Here is a 12,804-nt window from a genome sequence, read left to right on the forward strand (position 1 = left end):
CATAATCGTCGTCGCCATGGCCCTTATGGGAGAATTGAGATGCAAACGTGGCAAGGGTTTAGGGAATCACTGGGTTTAGGGAATCACTGGGATATGTCATTGAGAATCAGAGAATCCGTCCTCAAAAAATTTCCTTACGGAGGCTATTTTTGCGCACCCTGAACGATTTTCAACAAATATGAGGAAATATGCACTGGATTAGACCCTTTTTACATCGAAGAGCTTGTGACAATAGCCCTTGTTTGGCATCCTAAAAGGGGATCGTTCCCCATTCTCTCCTGGAACTTTGAACCAGAGCGCTAAAACAGCGTTCCAACTAGTCCATGATAAACTATCACAAGCCTAGCTCTGTCAGTATGATCCTGCCAAGACAAGATATTGAATCTTATTAATGCCATTCAGATGAACTTTAGCAGTGATAGGGCAAGTTCCTGGGACTTTGGAGTGCATTCATTTAGCTTGAAACTAATGCCATGTCCTCACTGGGCAGGTAGAGTTTATAACACAGCTAATTCCGTGGGCTCCTCAGAGGATTATTCATAGTACGGGAAAGAACCTGAATTCTTGGTCCTACCCATGCAAATTACTGAGCGTGTTCAAACGTTATTTATGTCTCAAGCTTTTCCAACCTTTGGCGCTACCTTTCGAATAGGGCACTCTACAGGTATTCCATATAACACTCAGGGAAAGGCCATTGTTGCATATGCAAATAGTACTCTTAAATCTTACCTTAAAAGATTACAAGATGGGGAGATAATACAGGGAAAAGTTAAATGTTCTCAGCAGATGCATTGAAATTTAAGCTTATATGTTTAAAATTTTCCTTCAAGATTTTATTTATTTAGTTCACAGATGAGATCACAGGTAAGCAGAGAGGCAGGCAGAGAGAGAGGAAGGGAAGCAATCTCCCCACTGAGCAGTGAGCCAGATGCTGGTCTCCATCCCAGGACCCTGAGATCATGACCTGATCTGAAAGCAGAGGCTTTAACCCACTGAACTACCCAGGTGCCCCTATGTTTTAAATGATTTGAATTTTGCAGAAATAGGTCGAACACAATCTGAATGCTTTTGGCATCCAGACTCTCCCCTCTTCCTTACGCTAGGTGGAGGGACCCCCTGCCGGGCACTTGGAAGGTTCCAGTTCCTGTCCTTCGCTGAGGGCGCCGTTTTGTTTGGGTTTTTCCTCGGGATGAAGATCCCCTGCAATGGCTCCCAGAAAGGTACTGTCGACTCCTCGCTTCTCCACCAGATGATGCTCACCTCACGTTGAATGGCAAGAACGGAGGGAGAAGAAGAAGACGCCTTCCCCCTTTACAGCCCCAATTGGATAGAAGGTCTCCAAGTAAAGCCCTTGATCATCTCTCCTCATGGCCTCCCTGATTTCTCTAGGACTGAGTAGTCAAGGAAGGATAGAGATGAACCTCTGTGAGACCTTGCCTTCCCTCCTAGCTTCCCAATGCATCATGTGACCATTCCCAGAGGGATCTTGTCTACCGCTGGAGTAATGTTCCATACAGAACTTTGGAAGCTGGTTGCTGCCCTGGGACCAATTGGAGTGCCAATAGCTAAGACCGGTTAGGCTACCAAAATAGACTGAACCTAACCTCATGGGCTTGTGTTCCTAGAACGTTTGGATGGGTAGTGGGCTTGGGAACAAGAGTTCTCACCTCCTTTGAGGGGGGAAACCTACTGTCTAACATCATTTCTAACGACTGTGTGTGAACTACTTGTTTATCATTCGAATGTTCGCCTTGATGGAGTGGAACTACAAAGATATATATCAAGCATCAGTCAGTCTCGACTGGGTGTAGTGAACCCTTCTGAAGTGGTTGCACATATCCTAGATAGCCTCCATGGGTTGAACCCTGGTAACTGGTGAAAACATTCATTCTGGCTGTTTCCTGGACTTCTCCATATGTTACTTACTCTTGTGTTCATATGGTGCATTGTACAGGTTTCTGCGGGACAGCAATGACTACGTGCTCAGGCACAAATATATTTATCTTGACTTCTTTAAAAAGGAAGGGGGAGTTGTGGGAGGCCACGATAAGGCTTGAGAGGAGGACCAAACCAGACCCTGACTTGTGTCTCCTTTAGAGTCCGAAGAGCCTCACCAAAGATTTAGGTTGGAACATTGGAGTAGCACTGAGGAAGCATCTGTGCTTTGTGTTTTGCAATCGACAGTGTGACTTTCCACGTGTTTCCTAGTTATATGAGAGCCAATTGGTTGGGATCATAAGCTCTTAACTGGTAATTGCTGTTCCAGCACAGCTCCTCAATCACTCTCAGGTTTTACTTCTTATGAGACAATTGTACTAACATCAGCCATTGCCTACAGGTGTTAATCTGAAATGGGCAACACAGGCCTGGTCTGAAGGGTTTTTGTGCATGTAGCAAAGCCTTTTGTAACCAGCTGAAGATAGTTCATGTTGGCTATAGAATGCTTCACGGCCCTGAATCAAGTCGGCACTGTTGGACATCCTCCTCAGTGCTCCTCCTGCCTCCATCTCTATTCTGAGTTTTGTCCTTTGTAATGGTTTTAATGATTTTGTAAGATGAAGATTTTACAGGAGAAATGAAAATTATGGCTACCTTGCAGGAAGGAGCGCTCTCCTTGCAACCTCGAGCCCCATTGTGCAATTAATTATCATGCCGTGGATGGAGACCAATAAGCCAGCTCTGAAAGGAACGAGAGGAAATGGAGGTTGTGGCTCTGCTGACGTATGTTGGGCCCAATTCATTTCTGCAGATAAACCTGACTTGACTCGGATCATTCAGGGCTGAGCCTTTCTCGGGTTAGTCGACACAGGAGCGGCTGTTTCAGTGATTGCTTCCCAATGCTGGCCTAAACATTGGCCTCTTGTGGATTCGGATACTTCTATTAGGGGTGTGGGACAAGTTGGAGGCTCCTAGGCTAAGTGTGATTGCTTGAATTGGTCCACTGCTGAGCGCCATCAGGGAGTATATCAGCCGTTCATGTCACAAGTTGACCTTAATCTGTGGGGCTGTGATATTTTAACCGATATGGCTGCTTTCTTTAACGAAAGCCCCTATTCCCAGGCCCAAACCATGTGCGTTGTCGCAATGGCCCTTATGGAAGAATTGAGATGCAAACGGGGCAAGGGTTTAGGGAAGGATTTACAGGGAGAACCCAATCTGCTCCAGAGACAATCGCAGCACTTCAAGGCTGGTTTGGGTTTTCCTCAGTGCCACGGAAATCCCCTCATGTGCTGCCGATCAAAGGGAAATCTAATGACCCTGTATGGGTGGATCAGTGGCCCTTGCCTGCGGAGAAATTGGCAGCAGCAGAGACTCGAATGGAAGATCAGCTGCTTTTGGGTCATCTAAAGGAATCTTTTAGCCCTTGGAATACTCCTATCATTGTAACTGAAAAGAAATGGGGAAAAGTGAAACTTTTGCAGGATCTAAGGGCAGGAAATGCCACCATGAAACTGATGAGGGCCCTTCAACCTGGACTACCACAACCATCGGCTATCCTTCTTCAATACTAATGAATTATCTTCAATGTAAAGCATTGATTGATTTATTGATTTTTACCATTCCTTTAGCCCCCCCAAGGATCTGAAAGATTTGCCTTGACCATTCCTAGTACTAACCCTAAAGAACATGCTAAACGGTATCAATGGCAGGTTGGACCTCAAGGTATGGCTAATAGTCCCACTCTGTGCCAGTAATTTGGTTCTCATGCAATTTCCGTTTTGAGCACAATTTGAACCCATGTTCTATTGCATACACTGTATTGCTGATATCCTATTAACAGCGGAAACGGAGGAGATTTTACAACGAGCCTCGCCCTATTTCGTACTCAATGACAAAAATAAAATTTGATAGTCACCCCTGAAAAGGTGCGGGAATTGGAACCTTGTGAATCAGTGGGCTATGTCATTGAGAATCAAAGAATCTGTCCTCAAAAACTTTCCTTACGGATGCAATCCTTGCATACCCTGAACGATGTTCCACAATTGTGAGGAGATATGCACTGGATTAGAACCTTTTAACATTGAACGGCTGCTGACATGAAGCCCTTGTTTGGTATCCTAACAGGGGATCGTTCCCCATCCTCTCCTGGAACTTTGAACCAGAGCGCTAAAACAGCGTTCCAACTAGTCCATGATAAACTATCATAAGCCCAGCTCTGTCAGTATGATCCTGCCACTACAAGATATGAATCTTCTTAATGGCATTCAGGTGACCTTTAGCAGTGATAGGGCAAGTTCCTGGGTCTTTGGAGTGGGTTCATTTAGCTTGACACCAACTCCACGTCATCACTGGACAGGTAGAGTTCTTAACACAACTAATTCCCCAGGTTCGCCAGAGGATTATTCATTGTACAGGAAAGGAACCTGAATTATTAGTCCTACCCATGCCAACTACTGAGCGTGTGCAAACGTTATTTCCCTCTCAAGCTTTCCCAACCTTTGTCGCTACCTTTCAAATAGCGCACTCTACAGGTATTCCATATAACACTCAGGGAAAGGCCATCGTTGAGTATGCAAAGAGTACTCTTTGCAATCTTACCTTAAAAGATTACAAGAGGGGGAGATACTACAGGGAAATGTTAAATGTTCCCCGCAGATGCATCGAAATTTAAGCTTATATGTTTTAAATTTTCTTGAAAGATTTTATTTATTTATTTGACAGATGAGATCACAGGTAGGCAGAGAGGCAGCCAGAGAGAGAGGAAGGGAAGTAGTCTCCCTGCTGAGCAGAGAGCCAGATGCCGGTCTCGATCCCAGGACCCTGTGATCATGACCTGAGCTGAAAGCAGAGGCTTTAACCCACTGAGCTTTCCAGGGGCCCCTATGTTTTAAATGTTTTGAATGTTTGAATGTTTGAATGTTTCAAGAAATGTAATGTTGGGCAAAATCTTGTCATATTATAATTCTTGTCTTGTCTTATGTGCAATATCTTCTATTGCTACTTAGTAAGATTTCAAACAGAGATGATCAATCATTTGGATTAATCTAGCTGGACAACAAATAAGGAAGTGGTTTGTGTGTGACTATGTGTTAAAATATATCTGTTTCCCATCCATGTACTAATAGTAATATGAAGGGTACCTGCACCCCAATATTTATGACTGCAATGCCCTCAATAACCACACTATGGTAAGAGTCCAGACATCCAATAAGAGATGAATGGGTAATGAATAGTTGGTCTATATATACAATGGAATATTACTAAGTCTTCAGAAAGAATGAAATCTGGTCATTTTCCATGTTGTGGATGGAGTTAGAGTTTAGTAAAGTAAGAAAAATAAGTCAGTCAGATTAAGACAAATACCATATGATTTCACTCATATTTGGAATTTAGGAAACAAAACTGATGAACAAAAGGTGAGGGAAGAAAAAAAGTCAACAGAAGTAAACCTTAATAGACTCTTAACTCTTGAGAACAAAGTGAGGGTTGGTGGAAGGAAGATGGGCTAAATGGATGATTGATATTATGGAAGGCTCTTCTTGTGATGAGTACTGGGGGTTATATGTAAGTAATGAATCACTATATTATACTCTTGAAACCAATATTACTCTATTTGTTAACTAATTGGAGTTTCAGTAAAAACAACATGCACAAAATAAAGTAAAATAAAATAATAATATATTTTATTTTCAATAAAATCTAATTAATATCTTTTGTGTTTAAATTTGTTTTTGCAGTGCACCTGGGTGGCTCAGTGAGTTAAGCCTCTGCCTTCAGCTCAAGTCATGATCTCAGGGCCCTGGGATTGGGACCCACATTGGGCTCTCTGCTCAGTGGGGAGCCTGCCCTGCTTCCCTCCACTCTCTATGCCTGCCTCTCTGTCTAGTTGTGATCTCTGTCTGTCAAATAAATAAATAAAATCTTTTTAAAAATATTTATTTATTTATTTGACAGAGAGACAGAGATCACAAGTAGGCAGAGGCAGGCAGAGAGAGAGGGGGAAGCAGGCTCCATGCTTCCTAAGATCATGACCTGAGCCAAAATCAAGAGTTGGACACTTAACCACCTGAGCCATCCAAGTTCTTCTAAATGAATGAATGATTGAATTAATTAATAAATAAATAAATAATAAATAAATATATTCTTTTTTTTTAGGGTTTTATTTATTTGACTGACACAGATCACAGGTAGGCAGAGAGGCAGGCCAGAGAGAGAGGAAGGGAAGAACGCTCCCTGCTGAACAGAAAGCCCAATGTGGGGCTCGATCTCAGGACCCTGGGATCACAACCTGAGCCAAAGGCAGAGGCCTTAACCCACTGAGCCACCCAGGTGCCCCTAAATAAAAATATTTTTAACCAACTTAGACATGCTGGCACCCTGGGATTGAACCCTGAATCAGACTTTCTATTTCTCCTGCTCCTCCCTCCACTTGTTCTAGCTCTCTGTCAAATAAATAAATAAAATCTTTAGGAAAAATATATTCTGCTTTCCCCACAGTTTTTTTAAAATGAATTTTTCTTTAAATATTTCCTTCTTCCAGGACATTTATGTTGTTATATTGTTTTGCAAACTTTTCTGCACTTAAATGCTACACTTATTTCATTGCTCTGACATTATAGTATGTGGTAAAGTTAGGCATGACAAGTTCTCAGTTTTTACTCCTTTTTTTACAATTGTTTTTAGTATTTTAGTACTTTAAATTTATAGAAGGCCTGTATTTCTGGGCTTTAACCATTGCAGGTGTTTATCTAGAACATTATTATTATTTGATCTCCACTGCTATATATTCTATTTCCTTGTTTAAACATTTCTATTTTCTGAATTGCTATGCTTCTTTATTTTTTATCCCTCTATTTGATGAGTTCATAGATCTAGAGGGAGTAGTTTGGAAAGAATGCCATTGTCTTAGCTGGAAAACTCTGGCAGACTTTTCCCCTAGAAATCAGGCTTTTAGGGAAGTTTCTGTGTTTCACAATGATTTCTCTTCTTTTTTCCTTGTCATAGCCAAATAAAACCTTGTCTTGGATAGTCTCTGTAAGTATCTTGTGAGATTATTTGAGATAATACCCTTAAAAATGTAGTTACCCTTCCTTAAAATGTTGTTCTCAGAAGATTGTCTCTTGTGATACTCCACACTGATCTTTCAAAAATATATATAAAAATTACAATTTAAATGTTTTTATCATTTGTGGTTTTAATGTGTTCTTCAGATAGATATTGGCTCTGGATTCACCTGTATTTAGAGATTTTGGTGGTTTTTTGTGTGTTTATTTTTGTTCTTGTTCTGAAATCTTAGTTTTCTGTTAGGTAAAAGAAACTGTTGACTTTTTCATGTCAACTTTTTCTTATTGTAAGGTAACAACTTCTAAGCTCTTTACATATTGTAGCTCAAACTGGAAGCCCATAAGTTTTATAATAAGATGAAAATAGTTAAAATAGTGAGGTACTGGTGCAAGATTCACCAGTTAAAAAGTGCAGTACAGTGGACCAAGAGATGCCTACACACACACACACACACACACACACACACACACACACACACAAGTTCTAAGAGAATGTTGACAATGCAAAAGAGAAACAATAACATTTTCAAAAAGCGATTCTGGATTACTCACATACACACACATAAAATACATGTGCATAAATTTTTATATATTTTATATCCAAATTTGAACCCCTTAAGTCTTAGTTAACAGTGAAAATATTTGTTTTCATTATGAACAAGGCATAATGTCTACTATCTGCTTTTTAACATGTTTTAGAATTATTTGCCAAAATAGTTCAAATAAAAAATACAAATAACACAAAATGGAAATAAATCAGTAAATATATTTTATATGCTAATATGATTATACAGTTAACATATAAAAAAAATCAACCAAAACCAAGTATTGAAACTGATATAAAAAATTAGAGCCATTCCTTTCTAATTAATGTTTTGTAACATAATTTAGTCTTGTCCAATGGTTGAATTTTGTCATATTTTAGGTTCATTTGACACTTCAGGATTGTATGGATTTGCAAACATTACACAATATGGAAAATATATAATTTTTCTATAGCAGCTACATTATTTCTTAAACACAGAATTATATACTTCAAAATTATATGGTAACAATTGTGTTAAGACAGAGTTCATTAATTTTCTTGCTACACATGAAAAGATAATTTAGTGAAGAAGCTATCAGTAGTCATTTCAGTCACAAAATGAAAATGAAAATGAGCAAAAATTAATAAAGTCATTGACTTATCTGTGTTTACATGAAAATCTGAAAAACAATTTCTTTTGAATGGCTTTCCTAAGAACCCCTGTCAGCTTACTGTTCCTTAGAATATAGATGAAAGGGTTTAACAAAGGAGTAATCACTGTGTACATGACAGCAGCTTCTATGTCTCTTTCAACTATCTGGGAGTTGGAGGGACATAAATAAATACCAATTATTGTACCAAAAAACAAAAGGACCACACAGATGTGAGAAAACATGCAGAGAATGCTTTTAACTTTCCTGTGGTTGATGGAATTCTGACTATAGCAAAACCAGTGAGTATGTAAGAAACTAAAATAGAGATAAAGCTTACCACAACCACCAGTCCCTGCTCAATAAAAATAAATAACTCAGGGGGGAGGAGTCAAGATGGCGGAGAAGTAGCAGCCTGAGACTACATCAGGAAGCAGGAGATCAGCTCGATAGCTTATCTAAACATTGCAAACACCTACAAATACAACGGGAGAGCGAAGAGAAGAAGAACAGCAACTCTAGAAACAGAAAATCAACCACTTTCTGAAAGGTAGGACTGGCGGAGAAGTGAATCTAAAACGACGGGAAGATAGACCGCGGGGGGAGGGGCCGGCTCCCGGCAAGCAGCGGAGCAATGGAGCACAAAATCAGGACTTTTAAAAGTCTGTTCCACTGAGGGACATTGCTCAAGAGGCTAAACCAGGGTGAAGCCCACGCGGGGTAAGCGTGGCCCCAGGCCCCGCAAGGTCACAGAAGGATCGGGGGTGTCAGAGTGTCGCAGAGCTCGCAGGTATTAGAACGGAGAAGCCGGCTGGAGAGACAGAGCCGAGGACTGAACTCTCAGCTCGGGGTTACCTTGAACTGGTCGCGGGCTGGGTGAGCTCGGAGCGCCGCTAGAGGCTGGGGATACGGGAGTGATTGGGTGCTGTCCTCTGGGGGCGCACTGAGGAGTGGGGCCCCAGGCTCTCGGCTCCTCGGGGCCGGAGACTGGGAGGCCGCCATTTTCATTCCCGTCCTCCGGAACTCTACGGAAAGCGTTCAGGGAACAGAAGCTCCCAAAAGCGAACCCGAGCCGATTACTTAGTCCGGCCGCCGGTAAGGGCGGTGCAATCCCGCCTCGGGCAAAGACACTTGAGAATCACTACAACAGGCCCCTCCCCCAGAAGATCAACAAAATATCCAGCCAGGACGAAGTTCATCTATCAAGGAGAAAGCAGATTCAATTCCTAAGACAGCAGAGCAATTCCAGAGGAGGAGAAAGCAAAGCACGGAACTCATGGCTTTCTCCCCATGATTCTTTAGTCTTGCGGCTACTTCAATTTTTTTTTCTTTTTTCAATTTTTTTTCTTTTTTCAATTTTTTTTCTTTTTTCTTTTTTATTCTTCTGCTAAATTTTTTAAAACTTTTACCCTTTTCTTTTTTAACGTTTTTTGACTAGTTCACCTAAATATATATTTTTTTCTTTCTTTTTTATATTTTTTTATTTGTTTTATTTTTTAAATTTTTTTCTTTTTTCTTTTTTTATTTTTCTTTTTTTTTCAGAACCTGTTTTTATCCCCTTTCTCCCCCCCACAATTTGGGGTCTCTTCTGATTTGGTTACAGCGCATTTTTCTGGGGTCTTTGCCACCCTTTTAGTAGTTTATTTGCTCCTTCATATTCTCTTATCTGGACAAAATGACAAGGCGGAAAAAATCACCACAAACAAAAGAACAAGAGACAGTACCGAAGGCTAGGGACCTAATCAACACAGACATTGGTACTATGTCAGATCAAGAGTTCAGAATGACGATTCTGAACATTCTAGCCGGGCTCAAAAAAGGCATGGAAGATATTAGAGAAACCCTCTCTGGAGATATTAAAGCCCTTTCTGGAGAAATTAAAGAACTAAAGTCTAACCAAGTTGAAATCAAAAAAGCTATTAATGAAGTGCAATCAAAAATGGAGGCTCTCACTGCTAGGATCAATGAGGCAGAAGAAAGAATTAGTGATATAGAAGACCAAATGACAGAGAATAAGGAAGCCGAGCAAAAGAGGGACAAACAGCTACTGGACCATGAGGGGAGAATTCGAGAGATAAGTGACACCATAAGACGAAACAACATTAGAATAATTGGGATTCCAGAAGAAGAAGAAACAGAGAGGGGAGCAGAAGGTCTATTGGAGAGAATCATTGGAGAGAATTTCCCTAATATAGCAAAGGGAACAAGCATTAAAATCCAGGAGATGCAGAGAACCCCCCTCAAAGTCAACAAGAATAGGTCCACACCCCGTCACCTAATAGTAAAATTGACAAGTCTTAGTGACAAAGAGAAAATCCTAAAAGCAGCCTGAGAAAAGAAGTCTGTAACATACAATGGTAAAAATATTAGATTGGCGGCAGACTTATCCACAGAGAACTGGCAGGCCAGAAAGAGCTGGCATGATATATTCAGAGCACTAAACGAGAAAAACATGCAGCCAAGAATACTCTATCCAGCTAGGCTATCATTGAATATAGAAGGAGAGATAAAAAGCTTCCAGGACAAACAAAAACAGAAAGAATTTGCAAACACCAAACCAGCTCTACAGGAAATATTGAAAGGGGTCCTCTAAGCAAGGAGAGAGCCTAAAAGTAGTAGATCAGAAAGGTACAGAGACAATATACAGTAACAGTCACCTTACAGGCTAATAATGGCACTAAATTCATATCTCTCAATAGTTACCCTGAATGTTAATGGGCTAAATGCCCCAATCAAAAGACACAGGGTATCAGAATGGATAAAAAAACAAAACCCATCAGTATGTTGCCTACAAGAAACTCATTTTAGACGTGAAGACACCTCCAGATTTAAAGTGAGGGGGTGGAAAACAATTTACCATGCTAATGGGCATCAGAAGAAAGGTGGGGTGGCAATCCTTCTATCAGATCAATTAGATTTTAAGCCAAAGACTCTAATAAGAGATGAGGAAGGACACTATATCCTACTCAAAGGGTCTGTCCAACAAGAAGATCTAACAATTTTAAATATCTATGCCCCTAACGTGGGAGCAGCCAACTATATCAACCAATTAATAACAAAATCAAAGAAACACATCAATAATAATACAATAATAGTAGGGGACTTGAACACTCCCCTCACTGAAATGGACAGATCATCCAAGCCAAAGATCAACAAGGAAATAAGGCCTTAAATGACACACTGGACCAGATGGACATCACAGATATATTCAGAACATTTCATCCCAAAACAACAGAATACACATTCTTCTCTAGTGCACATGGAACTTTCCCCAGAATAGATCACATCCTGGGTCACAAATCAGGTCTCAACTGGTATCAAAAGATTAGGATTATTCCCTGCATATTTTCAGACCACAATGCTCTGAATCTAGAACTCAATCACAAGAGGAAAGCTGGAAAGAACCCAAATACATGGAGACTAAACAGCATCCTTCTAAAGAATGAATTAGTTAACCAGGAAATTAAAGAAGAATTGAAAAAATTCATGGAAACAAATAATAATGAAAACACAACAGTTCAAAATCTGTGGGACACAGCAAAGGCAGTCCTGAGAGGAAAATATATAGCGGTACAAGCCTTTCTCAAGAAACAAGAAAGGTCTCAAGTACACAACCTAACCCTACGCGTAAAGGAACTGGAGAAAGAACAAGAAAGAAACCCTAAACCCAGCAGGAGAAGAGAAATCATAAAGATCAGAGCAGAAATCAATGAAATAGAAACCAAAAAAACAATAGAAAAAATCAATGAAACTAGGAGCTGGTTCTTTGAAAGAATCAATAAGATTGATAAACCCCTGGCCAGACTCATCAAAAAGAAAAGAGAAAGGGAGGAGTCAAAATGGCAGAGAAGTAGCAGCCTGAGACTACATCAGGTAACAGGAGATCAGCTCGATAGCTTATCTAAACATAGCAAACACCTACAAATCCAACGGGAGAGCGAAGAGAAGAAGAACAGCAACTCTAGAAACAGAAAATCAACCACTTTCTGAAAGGTAGGACTGGCGGAGAAGTGAATCTAAAACGACGGGAAGATAGACCGCGGGGGGAGGGGCCGGCTCCCGGCAAGCGGCGGAGGAACGGAGCACAAAATCAGGACTTTTAAAAGTCTGTTCCACTGAGGGACATTGCTCCAGGGGCTAAACCGGGGTGAAGCCCACACGGGGCCAGCGTGGCCCCAGGCCCCGCAAGGTCACAGAAGGATCGGGGGTGTCAGAGTGTCGGAGAGCTCGCAGGTAATAGAACGGAGAAACCGGCTGCAGAGACAGAGCCGAGGACTGAACTCTGAGCTCGGGGTTACCTTGAACTGGTCGCGGGCTGGGTGAGCTCGGAGCGCCGCTAGAGGCTGGGGATACGGGAGTGATTGGGTGCTGTCCTCTGGGGGCGCACTGAGGAGTGGGGCCCCAGGCTTTCGGCTCCTCCGGGCCGGAGACTGGGAGGCCGCCATTTTCATTCCCGTCCTCCGGAACTCTACGGAAAGCGTTCAGGGAACAGAAGCTCCCAAAAGCGAACCCGAGCCGATTACTTAGTCCGGCCGCCGGTAAGGGCGGTGCAATCCCGCCTCGGGCAAAGACACTTGAGAGTCACTACAACAGGCCCCTCCCCCAGAAGATCAACAAAATATCC

This window comes from Meles meles, chromosome 16 (genome assembly GCF_922984935.1).
Source record: "Meles meles chromosome 16, mMelMel3.1 paternal haplotype, whole genome shotgun sequence".
Lineage (NCBI taxonomy): Eukaryota > Metazoa > Chordata > Mammalia > Carnivora > Mustelidae > Meles > Meles meles.